The sequence below is a fragment of the Callithrix jacchus genome, chromosome 12, assembly GCF_049354715.1.
Source record: "Callithrix jacchus isolate 240 chromosome 12, calJac240_pri, whole genome shotgun sequence".
NCBI lineage: Eukaryota > Metazoa > Chordata > Mammalia > Primates > Cebidae > Callithrix > Callithrix jacchus.
Window position 1 is genome coordinate 92,307,025 of NC_133513.1, and position 15,531 is coordinate 92,322,555.

The 15,531-nt window shown below is 41.1% G+C and overlaps 1 protein-coding gene across 7 annotated transcripts in view; it reads left to right on the plus strand.

Moving 5' to 3' along the window:
- The window catches only part of CNNM1 (cyclin and CBS domain divalent metal cation transport mediator 1), a 74,874-nt gene that overhangs the window by 21,952 nt on the left and 37,391 nt on the right, over positions 1–15,531 (plus strand). The gene's annotated exons all lie outside the window — the stretch shown is intronic.

The following is a 15,531-nucleotide window of genomic DNA, read 5'->3' on the forward strand; positions in this document are numbered from 1 at the left end:
TCTCCTCCCTTGCTGATCACTAGGGAGGTACTGGGCATTAGGTCAGCATGCCTTCCTGCAGCCTCTCAGCATTTGCAGAATGTGTGCCCATTTCTCTTAATACATCAGAGACAGTAAACCTGAGATTTGGCCTGGAATGTGGAGTCTGCATTGTATTGGAAAGAACACAGGCTCAGGAGGCAGACAGACCTGAAGTTATTCATGGCTCCATCACATACTAATATTTGTCCTTAGATAAGTCACTTTATTTTTCCAAGTCTCAGTTTTCTCATCTACATATTAGTAATAACAATCCCCCTTTTGCAGAGATAGTATGAAGACCAGAGGTAACATATGCACCAATTGTACCGTAGGTATTGCAGAAACTACTATGGCAAAAACTAGAAAATGGAGTGAATGTTGACCCATGTTCTCAGGAGTCAGCTTGGTTTAGATCAAAATGATGTAGAGAACACTGAAGAATCTGTAGGCTGTCTTCAGCTGCAATGAGAACCTTCAAAAGCATGGATTCTAAGGTCATCTCAGGTGTCTAGTTTACTTCAAATAATGCCTCTGAGAGTCTACAAGTCTCTCTTCTCCTGGGGACTAGCCTCACTTCACCACACTCCCTGGCTGGCTCAGAACTAGGTGATGACTACAGTTGGCCCTATTTGCCTTTCAATATATCATCCTCATCTCTGAGGTTGGTTTGTGGCCTGAGAATGACACCATTTACCAAACCTTAGCCAAATCACTCTGGGTCACCACAGTGATTTTTAAGCAGGGGATCCTGGGTATGGTTAGTCTGAATGTGTAGAGAAAGAGAGTCAAACTGGCCACCCAGGCAGTCTCCAAGACCAAGTCTGTATCTGAGAGGCCTGAGCTTAATGTATCCAAACTTTTCTAGTTGAGTCTCGAAGCTTTCCCCAAATCCTAGCCAGGATCCAATTTTGGCTTCACCATTTATTAGCTGAGTATTCTTGGACCAGTTATTTTATTGTTGTTTTCTTTTACATTTTTTAATTAAAAAAAAATTTTTAAAGACACCGTCTTACCATGTTGCCCAGGGTGGTCTCAAACTCACAGCCTCAAGTGATCCTCCCGCTTCTGCCTCCCAAAGTGCTGGGATTATGAGACCCCACCCTTGGCTCTGGATTGCCTCTGAACTAGTTATTTTATGAATGGAGAATAGCATAATAAATTTTGACATAGTAATAAAAAGAAGGCAAATAATATACCAAAAATTCATGGGAGCCTTTAATGAGAGGAAGAAAAACTCAGAAATGATCCTCCTAAGTCTTAAATGATTCTCCAACATGTTATTGAGGTGGAGAGTAACCTCATAAATCCAGTATTTGGGGGATCGTTAATCTGGTTTTAGTGTATAAGATGTATTAGAGCTAGAAAAAACAAAAGGATGATTTGTTAGGATATTGGTGCAGTTGTCCAAGATTGGATAAGGGCATAGAAATTAAGGACACTTTGAATTAGAAGAAGAAAATAAATCTCTTAGACTTCATTACATATGTACACTCCTCCTCAGTCTCCTTTACTGGTTCTGCCTACATCATATCCACTGATGTATCTTCAGCACCTGGCACAGTGCCTACCCACAACAGATGCTCAAATATTTGTTGCATGAATGTTGCCTTTTTTTTTTTTAAATGAAGTCTCCCTCTGTCACCCAGGCTGGAGTGCAGTGGAACAATCTCGGCTCACTGCAATCTCCACCTCCTGGGTTCAAGAGATTCTCCTGTCTGAGCCTCCTATGTAGCTGGGATTACAGGTGCACACCACCACACCCTGCTAATTTTTGTATTTTTGGTAGATACAGGGTTTCACCATGTTGGTCAGGCTGGTCTCAAACTCCTGACCTCATGATTTACCTGTCTTGGCCTCCCAAACTGCTGGGATTATAGGCATGAGCCTGTGCAGTGGTGGAATTATGATCTTCTGCAGACTCAAATGCCTAGGCTCAAACAATCCTCCTGCCTCAGTCTCCCAAGCAGCTGGGACTACAGCCATGCACCACCCCACCTGGCTAATTAAAAAAAATATTTTGCAAATACGAAGTTTTGATTCATTGCCCAGACTAGTCACAAACACCTGGGCCCAAGCAGTCCTCCCACCTCAGCCTCCTAAAGTGTTGGGATAACAGACATGAGTCACAGTGCCCAGCCTTATGCTGTATATTTTACATATGTATTTGCGTTATTATCTCTTATCTCTACTTAAAAGAGTGTAAGCTGCAGGAGGAAAATGATTTTGTGTATTGTGTTCATTGCTGCATTTCAAGTGCCTAGAAAAGTGCTCAGCACCTGGTAGTCATTCAGTAAGTACTTGTTGAAAGAATAAAGAAAGAAGAATTGAAATTATGTGGTTTTTTCTTTTAATAAACCTCACTGCAACCTCCACCTCCCAGGTTTAAGCGATTCTTCCGCCTCGGCCTCCCAAGTAGCTGGGACTACAGGCACATGCCAAATGCCCGGCTAATTTTTGTAATTTTAGTAGAGATGGGGTTTCACCATGTTGGCCAGGATGTTCTCGATCTCTTGACCTCGTCATCTACCTGCCTCAGCCTCGCAAAGTGCTGGGATAACAGGCGTGAGCCACCATGCCCAGCCTTAGCTGGGATCTTTAATCAACAGGAGAGATGAGCAGAAGATCGAGGACTGGAGAAGAAGTTTTTTTTTTTTTTTTTTAATACTTTAAGTTCTAGGGCACATGTGCAGAACATGCAGGTTTGTTACATAGGTATACACATGCCATGGTGGTTTGCTGCACCCATCAACCCATTATCTACATTAGATATTTCTCCTAATGCTATCCTTCCCCTAGGCCCTCACCCCCAACAGGCTCTGGTGTGTGATGTTCCCCTCCCTGTGTCCATGGGTTCTCATTGTTCAACTCCCACTTATGAGTGAGAACATGTGGTGTTTGGATTTCTGTTCTTGCATTAGTTTGCTGGGAATGATGATTTCCAGCTTTATCCATGTCCCTTCAAAGGACATAAACTCATCCTTTAGTATTCCATGGTGTATATGTGCCACATTTTCTTTAATCATTGATGGGCATTTGGGTTGGTTCCAAGTCTTTGCTATTGTGAACATTGCCACAATAAACATACCTGTGCATGTGTCTTTATAGTGGAATGATTTATAATCCTTTGGCTATATACCTAGTAATGGGATTGCTGGGTCAAATGATATTTCTGGCTCTAGATCCTTGAGGAATCACTACACTGTCTTCCACCATGGTTGAACTAATTTGCACTCCCACCAACAGTGTAAAAGTGTTTCTATTTCTTCACATCCTCTCCAGCATCTGTTGTTTCTGACATTTTAATGATCACCACTATAACTGGTGTGAGATGGTATCTCATTGTGGTTTTGATTTGCATTTCTCTAATGACCAGTAATGATGAGCATTTTTTCATGTTTGTTGGCTACATAAACTTCTTCTTTTAAGAAGTGTCTGTTCATATCATTTGCCTACTTTTTGATAGGGTTGTTTTTTTCTTGTAAATTTATTTAAGTTCTTTGTAGATTCTGGATATTAGCCCTTTGTCAGATGGATAGATTGAAAAATTTTTCCCCTTCTGTAGGTTGCCTGTTCACTCTGATGATAGTTTCTTTTGCTATACATAAGTTCTTTAATTTACTTAGGTCCCATTTGTCAATTTTGGTTTTTGTTGCCATTGCTTTTTTTATTTTAGTCATGAAGTCTTTGCCCATGCCTATGTCCTGAATGGTAATGCCTAGGTTTTCTTCTAGGGTTTTTATGGTTTTAGGTCTTACATTTAAGTCGTTAATCCATCTTTAGTTAATTTTTGTATAAGGTGTAAGGAAGGCAGGTCTGGTGGTGACAAAATCTCTCAGCAATTGCTTGTCCATAAAGGATTTTATTTCTCCTTCACTTATGAAGCTTAGTTTGGCTGGATATGAGATTCTGGGTTGCAAGTTCTTTTCTTTAAGAATGTTGAATATTGGCCCCACTCTCTTCTGGCTAGTAGGGTTTCTGCAGAGAGATACACTGTGAGTCTGATAGGCTTCCCTTTGTGGGTAACCCTACCTTCCTCTCTGGCTGCCCTTAACATTTTTTCCTTCATTTCAACCTTGGTGAATCTGACAATTATGTGTCTTGGGATTGCTCTTCTCAAGGAGTATCTTTGTGTTCTCTGTATTTCCTGAATTTGAATGTTGGCCTGCTTTGCTAGGTTGGGGAAGTTCTCCTGCATAATATCCTGAAGAGTGTTTTCCAACTTGGTTCCATCCTCCCTGTCACTTTCAGGTACACCAATCAAACATAGGTGTGGTCTTTTCACATAGTTCCATATTTTTTGGAGGCTCTGTTCATTCCTTTTTATTCTTTTTTCTCTAATCTTGTCTCCATGCTTTATTTTATTAAGTTGATCTTCAATCTCTGATATCCTTTTTTCTGCTTTATTGATTCGGCTATTGATACTTATATATGCTTCATGAAGTTCTCGTGCTGTATTTTTCAGCTCCATCAGTTCATTTATGTTCTTCTCTAAACTGGTTATTCTAGTTAGCAATTCCTCTAACCATTTTTCAAGTTTCTTAGCTTCCTTGTATTGGGTTAAAACATGCTCCTTTAGCTCAGAGGAGTTTGTTATTACCCACCTTCTAAAGCCTATTTCTGTCAATTTGCCAAATTCATTCTCCATCCAGTTGTGTTTCCTTGCTGGCAAGGAGTTGTGATCTTTTGGAGGAGAAGAGGGATTCTGGTTTTTAGAATTTTCAGCTTTTTTGCATTGGTTTCTCCCCATCTTCATGGATTTTTCTACCTTTGGTCTTTGATGTTAGTGACCTTCGGATGGGGTTCTTTTTGTTGATGTTAATGCTATTTCTTTGTATGTTCGTTTTCCTTCTACCTGTCAAGCCCCTCTGCTACAGGTCTGCTGGAGTTTGCTGGAGGTCCACTCCAGACCCTGTTTGCCTTGGTGTCACCAGCAGAGGCTGCAGAACAGTAAAGATTGCTGCCTGTTCCTTCTTCTGAAAACTTCATCCTGAAGGGACACCCACCAGATGCCAGCCAGAGCTTTCCTGTATTAGGTGTCTGTCAGACCCTACTGGGAGGTGTCTCCCAGTCAGGATACATGGGGGTCAGGGACCCACTTGAGGAGGCAGTCTGACCCTTAGCAGAGCTTGAGTGCTGTGCTGGGATATCCGCTGCACAGAGCTGGCAGGCAGGGAGGTTTAAGTCTGCTGAAGCGGTGCCCTTAGCCGCCCCTTCCCCAAGGTGCTCTGTCCCAGGGAGATGGGAGTTTTATCTATAAGCTCCTGACTGGGGCTGCTGCCTTTTTTCAGAAATGCCCCGCCCAGAGAGAAGGAATCTAGAGAGGCAGTCTGGCTACAGTGGCTTTGCTGAGCTGTGGAGGGATCCACCCAGTCGGAACTTCCCTGCAGCTTTATTTACACTGTGAGAGGAAAACCACCTACCCAAGCCTCAGTAATGGCGAACCCCCCTCCCCCAACCAAGCTCAAGCATCAAACTGCTGTGCTGGCAGCAAGAATTTCAAGCCAGTGGATCTTAGCTTGCTGGTCTCCATGGGGATGGGATCCACTGAGTTAGGCCACTTGGCTCCCTGGCTTCAGCCCCCTTTTCAGGGTAATGAACGGTTGTCTTGCTGGCATTTCAGGTATCATTGGAGTACAAAAAAAAAAAAAAAACCTCCTGCAGCTAACTCAGTGTCTGCTCAAATGGCACCCAGTGCTGTGCTTGAAACCCAGGGCCCAGGCAGGTAGGTACCCTAGGGAATATCCTCATCTGTGGGGTGCAAAGACTATGGGAAAAGTGTAGTATCTGGGCCGGGGTGCCCCATTCCTCATGGCACAGTCCCTCATGGCCTCCCTTGGCTAGGGGATGGAGCTCCCCAACCCTTGCACTTCCCAGATGAGGCAATGCACCACCCTGCTTTGGCTCGCCTTCTGTGGATTGCACCCACTGTCTAACCAGTCCCAATGAGATGAACAGGGTACCTCAGTTGGAAATGCTGAAATCACTTGCCTTCAGAGCAGAAGTTAACTTGAAGCGCTCATTAGAATCACCTGAAAAAGTTTTAAACATGCCGGTGTCCCAGCCTCATCCATGATCAATTAGATCAGACTTTCTGTGGGTGGGACATAGTCATCAGTAGGTGACTCCAACGTGTAGCCAGGGTTGAGAATCACTGACTCCAAGTCTTTAAGATATATTTATCTGTAGATGAGGATTTAAAAAAAAAGGAATCCACAATGCAAACAGAAAAGTACCAGTCATAAGGGTGGGAAGAGAACTAGGGTAGTCTTGCCCAGGTTTTCTCATACTCAAATGTGCATGAGAATCACCTGGAGGTCTGGAGGAAATGCAAATTCTGATTCAGAAAGCTAACAGGCAGGCCTGAATTTCCCCTTCTCTCATAAGCTCTCATAAGTGATACCAATGTTTCCAATCCAAGGACCACACGTTGAGTAGTACATGTTAAGAGCAGTGCTTCTCAAACTTTAGTATGCCTAGGAATCACCTGGAGAGCTCATTGAAACAGCTGTCTGGGCCCTACCCCACCCTGCAAGATCCTGATTCTGTAGGGCAGAGATGGGACCTCAGATCTTGCATTTTGAACAAAGGCCCAGGTAGTGTTCATGCTGCTGCTCCAAAAAATACATTTCCATTGATACTGAGTCACCAAGACCAAATTAAGAAAGAGGAGACACACAGTGCTGCCTACCAAACAAATAAAGGATGCTGCAAGCACACCAGGAAGAAGAACTTAGCAAAAGCTACTATATTTTATAAGGTGAAGGTCATAAGTGAGGCAGAAACCACAAAACAATTTTGCTTAGTTCTCTATTTCCAAGCAATATACTTTCCTCCTAGCTTTTATATTTTATCTTGGGAACAGTTACCGAAGTGCTGTAGCTATTTTTGAAGAAGGGAGGAAGCAAATTGATTATTTGCTTTTTTGTTCCCCCAAGGCACTGGAGGTATGCTAACAGGGTCCTTGAGAGTTCCTGTCTATGGATGTGCCTAAACCATGTAGAACAGATTAGGCTATATTTATCAGAGACTTTTAGAGGCTATTTTAGCTTCTTCAAATATCAAAATATAGTTGTGATGTTGCTTCCACTGCCTTTCTGTACATTTTCAAATATTTATGTCAAGTTCTGGGGTATATGTGCAGGATGTAGTTTTGCTACATAGGTAAACGTATGCCATGGTAGTTTTCTGCACCTATCAACCCATCACTTAGGTATTAAGCCCAGCATGCATTAGCTGTTTTTCCTAGTGTTCTCTCTTCCCCCACCCCACCCACACAACAGGCCAGGGTTTTTGACCTCAGTAGTTTTGATGTTTGGTGCCAGGTAATTCTTTGTGATGGGAGACTGTTCTGTGCATTGAAGGATGTTTAGCTTCATCCCTGGCCTCTACCTACCAAATGCCAGTAGCATTCCCTGCCCCAAGTTGTGACAACCAAAATTATCTCCATACATGGCCAAATGTTCCCTGGGGGTCAAAATCACCTCCGTTTGAGAACCACTGCTTTAAAAGTAATGCCTGAAAACCTCATCATCTTCAAAGAAATCTGACTTGTAGTTTGGGTATGTTGATACAAGGTAGTGATAAAACCTTAGGCAGAGCACTGCCAGTAACTAGTACTAGGACTGCCCTTTGGATTCTTGGGGCAATGGAAAACTCCAATTTGACCTTCAGTAATGGGTAATTTTACTGACCTCAGATGTGAAAGAGCCTAATAGGTAATGTGGTATCTCAAGCCTGTCTCAGAGGAGATTGGTACAGAAGCTACAAAGAGACCCTTTCCCAAACCCAGTGTTGAATAGTCAATTACTACTTTTTGCCCATGTCAACGAAATACTATAACCACTCACACTATATAAGAGATAGCATTAATCATCTTGCCACTACAGCCACCCTTTGTTTTGGGAGGTTCTTTTCATGAGTACTTAGCATCTTGTGACTTTTTTTTTATCTTTGGACCCTTAAGCTAGGTACACCAAAGGGACCAGGATTTACTTGACATCTCGGTACTTATTTCTCTTCATCATAATCAGAGTGACAAATTACCCATAAACCAGTGGTTTTCAAACTTTAGCCTGTATCAAAACTACCTGTAAAGCTTATTAAACCACAGATCACTGGGCTATGACCCCAGGGATTCTGATTCACTAGGTCTAGGGCTGAGCCTGAGAATTTGCATTTTTTAAAATTTATTTTTTGAGAAAGAATCTTCTCTGCTGCCCATGCTGGAGTGCAGTGGTACGATCACACTTCGCTGCACCCTCAACTTTCCAGGTTCAGGTGATCTGCCCACCTCATCCTCTCTAATAACTGGGACTATAGGCACATGCGACCATGCCCAGCTAATTTTTGTATTTTTCATAGAGACAGGGTTTCCCCATGTTGCCCAGGCTGGTCTCAGACTTCTGGGCTCAAGCAATCCTCCTGCATCAACCTCCCAAAGTGCTGGGATTACAGTCATGAACCACGACACCCAGCCAGAATTTGCATATTTAATTAGTTCAAGTGATGTTGATGCTGGTGGTCCAGGAATCACACTTTGAGAACCAATGTCACAAGCCAAGATAGTAGTCCTCAACTTTGGCTAAATGTTAAGACTCACCTGGGGGTCTTGTTGGGGTCCGGCACATCTGCCGGGGGACTACCGACCTGCAGGAGTCCCCGAGACCGCCAACGTAGATGTCTCGTTCAACCAGAGTGCGCGAAAGTGAAAGAATAAAGGAAAGCGGAGTCTGGAGGGCTGGCTTAGGCTGTGTCCAAGCAGCAATTTTATTTTTGCAATACGTTTCATTATATACTTTTCTGAAGTCAAAGTTGTTTACGCCAGATCAACGTACTTAAGTTACAGTAAGCAAGTTACGCCCACTAAGTTACGCCCAGTGAGTGAGTTAAGTCCAGTAAGTAGGTTACGCCCAGTAAGTAGGTTACGCCCAATAGGTCAAGGTAAGTAAGTTACAGTTACGCCCAGTAAGTTACAATAAGTAAGTTACCAAGTGTAAATACTTAAGTTAATATTTTACAATGAAGGTAACAAGGGTCCAAAATGAACACAATCAAGCAATAAACCATAAGGAGCTGAAAGTGGACACATTGCCTCCAAGTCCTCATATCCATAAAGTAATGTCTGTTAATTATTTAGAATAACATAGTCCCTCTCTCGGTTCCTGCTTTCCCTCAGCTCAACTCCCCAAACCGGGGATCTGTGTCCGGGCTTCCCAGGGGGCCTCACACGGGAGCTATCCCCACAGATTCCCTCAGGGTCTGATGCCATCCCCTCACCAATGAAATCAGAATTTCCAGGTGTGAGATCCAGTTACATTAATGGAATATACTTAAAGCTTCTCAAATAATTCTAATGCACAGCCAGCATTGAAAACCACTGAACTAGGTGAAATGCATTCCAAAGCATTGAGAGTGGAGGGTCTTACCAGGTGGCCCCGTTTAATAGAGGAAAAATAGATCGCTAATAAAAATCAGCTAATCCTAGAGAAGTATGCCTCCAATCCCTGAGGCTTCATTGAGGATTATTTCCCCTGTTTCACCCAAATGCCTCCTAACACTGTAGTACAAACAAAGTTCAGGTCAGGTACAGATCATCTTTGTTGTGTCTCATCAAGATGTGGGCAGGATTGGAGCCAGAGATTGTAAATTGTAGGCTGGGCAAGGAGGAAGTAGTCAAGGCTTGAAGGAAGCAAACCAAGGCTTGAGGAATTCACAGCTGGTAGAAATCAGGAAAGGCAACTGTCAACAGACCATCAGGACAGTGCTGGGCTCCTGTTGAGGCTGATCACCAGGAACAGGGCAGAAATTCAAGCCAGAGGCCAGAGAGTTTGTAATCACCAGATCTGAAGTGAGACACCAGATCCAGTGAGACACCAGCGAGTCCAGAGTTAAATATGTTTTTTACACCTCAGAGACAGATGTAGCTTTCATTTTTAGCAAGTGCATTTTCATAAAGCCCACTGTTCAACTCAGCCCAGAGATTTCTTATCTATTGATGTTCAATGGTACAGTAGTATACTCAAGATACATTATTAGCCTAAATTATTTCACAGGCATCTCACTTTTCTAGAAAGTTGGAAGGAGACCAAGATTGGACTAACAGTTGTGAGAAAGCATTTGAGAATTTTTGCTAGTCTGTAGAGGGATGGCTCAACAGTAAGGGTCACAGTTCCCATTCACAGAATCTCGTAGGAAGGTGGAAGAGAAATGCAAAAACTTAAGCCACTCTGCTACATATGCCATTAGGAAGTAAATGTAGAAATGGTGAACAGGTAGAGAGGAGAAATAATGTCTAGACACTAGCATTTGCCCAGAGAAAGATGGAAATGCTTGGGATATTTGAGCCCCCACTGCACCAGTTGGACCCAGTTTAGGAGTTGTAATATTCACAAGTCCTCCCTGAGAGTTGATGAGGTTTCTGAAAGATGTGAACCTGCTATGTCCCAGGCCAGTAGCTCTTTGTTCTCATATTTTCCCCCTCCCATCTGTGTTCAAGCCCTCATCCCTGTTCACCATTTCCACCTGCACAGAACTCATAATATGGTGCCTTCTCCCCTATTTCTGGTCTCCCAGTGGCTTCATCTGCGGGAGACCATTTTTACTCTCCACACATCCTAGAGCACAAAATAATAATGTGGCTTTAAATTATTACCCAGGTGCAAACCAGCATTTCTCTCATTTCAACCCATTCTCTTTATGAAGCCGTCCCTACATTTACTCAACTTGTGTTGTAGGTTGTAACTCTCAGCCGTACCAACTTCCTGCTCATTCAGGCATGGGTTATTATTTTTTTCAATTGACTTTCTTTTTAAAAAATAATAGCTTCATTCAGATAAGATTCATATACCATAAAACTCATCCTTTTAAAGTGCACACTTAATGCATTTTAGTATATTCAGAGTTGTGCAAGCACCCCTAAGAATCTAATTCCAGAACATTTCACCACCCCAAAAGAAACTCTTACTCACTAGTAGCCATGCCCAATACTGTCCTTTGCCCAGCTTCTGGCAACCATTATCTACTTTATTCATCTGTAAATTAGTCAATTCTGGAGATTTTACATAAATGGAATCAGACAACATATGGCCTTTTGTGGCTGGCTTCTTTCACTTAGCATAATGCTTTCAAGGGTCATCCACGTTGTAGCATGTACTTCATTCCTTTTTATGGCAGGTTAATATCCCATTGTATTGATTTACCACATTTTGTTTATTTGTTTGGAAACATTTGGATTGTTTTCACTTTTAAACTGTTAGGAATAATACTGCTCTGAACATTTGTGTACAAGTTTTTGTGTGGACATATATTTTCATTTCCCTAAAAGTAGAATTGCTGGGTCATTTGATAATTTTGTGTTTAACATCTTGAGGAATCACCAGACTATTTTTAAATTGAGTGAATTATTTTATAATCCCACCAGCAACATCTGAGAGGTTTAATTTTTCTGTATCCTAACCAACATTTGTTATTACTGTCTTTTTATTATAGCCATCTTGTGAGTATAAAGTATTTCATTAGCATCTTGATTTGAATTTTCTTCATGATGACAATGTTAAGCATCTTTTCATTTGCTTGTTAACCAATTGTATAACTTCTTTTGAGAAATATTGGTTCAAATTCTTTGCTCACTTTTTGAGTTAGTTTTCTGTGTGTTGTAATATTTCATTATATATTCTGGATATAAGTCCTTCATCTAATGATTTGCAAATATTTTCTCCCGTTCTGTGAATTGTCTTTTACCTTTCTTGGTAGCACATTTTACACAGATGTTTCTAATTTTGGTGAAGTCCATTTGGTATGTTTGTTTGATTGCGTTTTGTGTGTCCTAAGAAACCACTTTTTGTCTACTCTAATGTCACAAAGATTTTATCTTATTTTTTTCCTAAGAGTTTTATAGTTTTTATTCTTATATGTAGGTGCTTGATCCCTTGTTAGTTCATTCTTATGTATAGTGTGAGGTAGGCATCCAACTTCATTTTTTTTTTTGTATGTGGATATCCGGTTATCAGCTACTGTTTGTTGACTTTTCAATGTTAAGCATCTTTTCATATGCATTGACCAATTGTTTGTCTTCCTTGGAGAAATATCTACTCGAATCTTTTGCTCACTTTTAGAGTTGTCTTTTTATGAGATGTAAGATTTTGATTTGTATTTCCTTAGTGATAATATGCCAGATGCTACTCTAGATTCTGAGGAAACAGAATTAAATAGGACATAGCATACCTGTTGCCTCTCAGGGAGCTGACCTTCACTGGAGGGAGTGGGGATCATATAAATAGAAGAAAACCAGGGTGAAATAATGTGTGTGCAGTGCCTGACATTGTGCCTGGCCCATAGAGTGTACATAGCAAAAGATGGCTTCAATAATAATAATAACAGCTATTATTGTTGTTATTATAAATGCCAATAGAGAGATATGTACAAAGTGCTGTGGCAGGAGAGAGTGACTTGCTCATGTCTCAAGATTGGCTTCATGTAGGGCCACCCCCAGCACCTCTAGCGCCCAGAAAGGGAGTGGGAGAGGGGCAGGCATAGGGTTTATGAAGACCAACCTTTCATGAGAGGGAGGACCTCAGGTCTTTGTGCCATGGAAACAGTTGGTTTCCTTATCCCTGTGAGCGTCAACTCAGAATAAGGATTGTGATTGACAATTCCCATCCCAGTCTGTCCTTAAGAAGAAATGGTTTCCTTCATTTTTTTGTAGGCTTTGGAGGGAAGCTTAGAGGCTAAGGGTAAACTATAAAGTGTTTCTAAATAGATTGCCTAGGTACATTATCTTAAATGTTATATAATTAGGACTTAAAATCTCTATTCCTTGGTGATAGCATAGTGTGTCCTCAAACTGAAGTTTCAAAATATAGAGCAGTGGTGGCTTTTTAACATGGAAATTATAGTACTCTTTATAAAATATCAAAAACGGTCAATTTAATGTCATCATATGAACAATTCATCTTAGTGGTAGGGAGTATGGCTGTAGTATATTTATTCTAGGGTTCACATTACCAAAAAAAAATTGTAGAAAAAAATTTTAAGAAATCACTGTTCCAAGGCTTCTCATTATACTAGTCATTTGTTTTGTCATCTGCTAGCACATGTTAGCAGAAAAGTGAGAATAGGTGCCATAAGTTAAGAAAAATGTGTTACAAATGAAAAACTTTAAATTGAGCACATTCTAACAATTAACATAATCTAATTTAAGCTACAAAGTACTTTGGCCCAATTGGGTAGGATATAGTTGTTTCCAAGAAGGATGATTTTAGAACCACTGATGAAAGGTTTAAATTTTAATTTAAACATACTATTATACTTTATCAAAAAATAAAGGCTTTATTTAGTATCTGGGTTTAATATCACCTATTGTATAAACTATGAGTTTTTATTTAGTCTTCTGTTCATCAGGCACTGATTGGCTGTCCGATATATGGAGGGAACCTTATTTAAGTATATGATCCTTTGTCCTAAAATAGTTCATGATCTCAGGAAGAAATGCTGTCTAGTATAGGTCACACACATTGCTAATTACAAGAAGTAGCCAATTGTGATAAATGCTGTAATAGAGAGATTAGTTCAGATTCAGAATGGAGCAGATCTGGAAGAGCTTTCTTGGAGAGCTGCTACCTGGGTTAGAGCCCCCACCCCGCCATGGTGGGGATCGCGGTGATGGGAAAGAGAACTTGAGGAAGTGGTTATAACCTGGTATGTCTGGAGTATAGAGTGAATAGAGGATAGAGCAGGGCATACAGTTAGGCAGGGAAGAGCCACATTGTGGAATCTTGATAATATAATACCAAATTAATGAGCCTGGACTTGATTCTGTAAGCAGTAGGGAGCTATAGAGGGTTTTCAAGGAGGGCTGTGGCATGACCAGATCAGTATATAAGTAGACTGAAGGTTAGGTTGAAGGTGGGCAAAAAATTAGAGCCCATTCTTGGGTGATACAAATGCCATCTTTCCAATTTCATTTCAGTTTAAAAACTCCAAGGGGTAGCTATCTTGTGATTTCAGATATTTGGTATAGAAGTTCATTTACATTTTAGTGGTTAATTATGCCTCCAGCAAACCGATGACTCATCTTGACTGATATTTTTAGCAATGGCAAAGCAAGAACTTATAAAGGGTACTAATAAAACATGAACTTGCTTTTTGTTGTTGTTTTCAAGAATAACATCTGAGTCAGTACCCTAGATTTTCTCCTTAAATGTCTCTGAGCCACGAAAAAAGAACCACACAGATTTGCATTTCAGAAAAAGGGCTAGGAAATGTGTCTATACAGCAGAAGAAAATAAACTGATACGAAGCTAGACTGTCAAATAAAACTTCAGTCCCCAGGTTTGTACTGAGCCTAGTTACCTCGATTTGCAATCCAGCTCTGCCCTTATAGTCTGTGTAACTTTAGGCGTGCTACTTAACCAATCTGTGCCTCAGTTCTGTTATCTGTAAAATGTGGAGAATAGTACTCACCTCAGTGGTTGTTATGAGAATTAAATAGACAAATATAGAGTTATCTGAATAATGCCTGGCACATAGTAACAGCTCAATAAATATAAACTATTATTATTCAGTCATCGGGCAATAAAAATGAAGGCTATGAAGTCTCTGCCAGTGACACATTGTAGTTTATAGTCTTTTCACATATCCACTATGTCATTTGAACTCCACAGTCACCTTATACGTATTGATTATTCTAGCTACTGTTGCTGTTCACAAACTACCCCAAAACTTACAGCCATAAAACAACAACTATTTGGTTATGCTCGCAGATTCTATGAGTCAGGAATTCCAAAGAAGTATAGTGGGAATGGCTTATTTCTGCTTCTCAGTGTCTGGGTCCACAGGTGGAAGCTGCTTGAAAGGCTTGGGAGTGAAACAAGGGGCTGGATCAGCTGAGACTGGCAGACCCACTTCCAAGATGGTTTCTTCTGCCAAGCTGCCTGGCACTTTGGTGGGAAGGCTGGAAGGGTGGGCTCAGCTGGGACTGGCACCTAAGCACCTACATGTGGCCTCCTGGGTAGTAGTCAGACTTCTTACAGTGTTCTTGCAGCAAAAGCTACATGCCTTTATGACCTAGCCTCAGAAGTCCTATAACAGACATTCATTTCCCATTCTCTTTTTGTTGAAGTAGTCACAAGCCCGCCCAGATTCACGGCAAAGGGCTGTAGACCACACCTCTCCGTGGGAGGCATACTACGGGGCCATGTTTTAAAATCACACACTGGCATTATTTCCTGATTCTAGATGAGAGATTGTAATTCAGTGGAGATTAAATGATTTGCCAAGGAATAGTAACTGGAATAGTTAGCGGGGAAAAGGACTTAGAGGAGGAGAATGACTTCTACCATAATTCTGACTGTAAATTCTTGCTCTTTCAATTAGTATATATTAGATCAGCTAACACATACTTTCTAATACATAAAAGTTCAAAGAAAAATTTAACTGGTTTTGAGTATATTAGGTAACTTCCTTCCCTAAATAGAAACACAAATCTAAAAGAATAAGGTTTGCATTTATAGG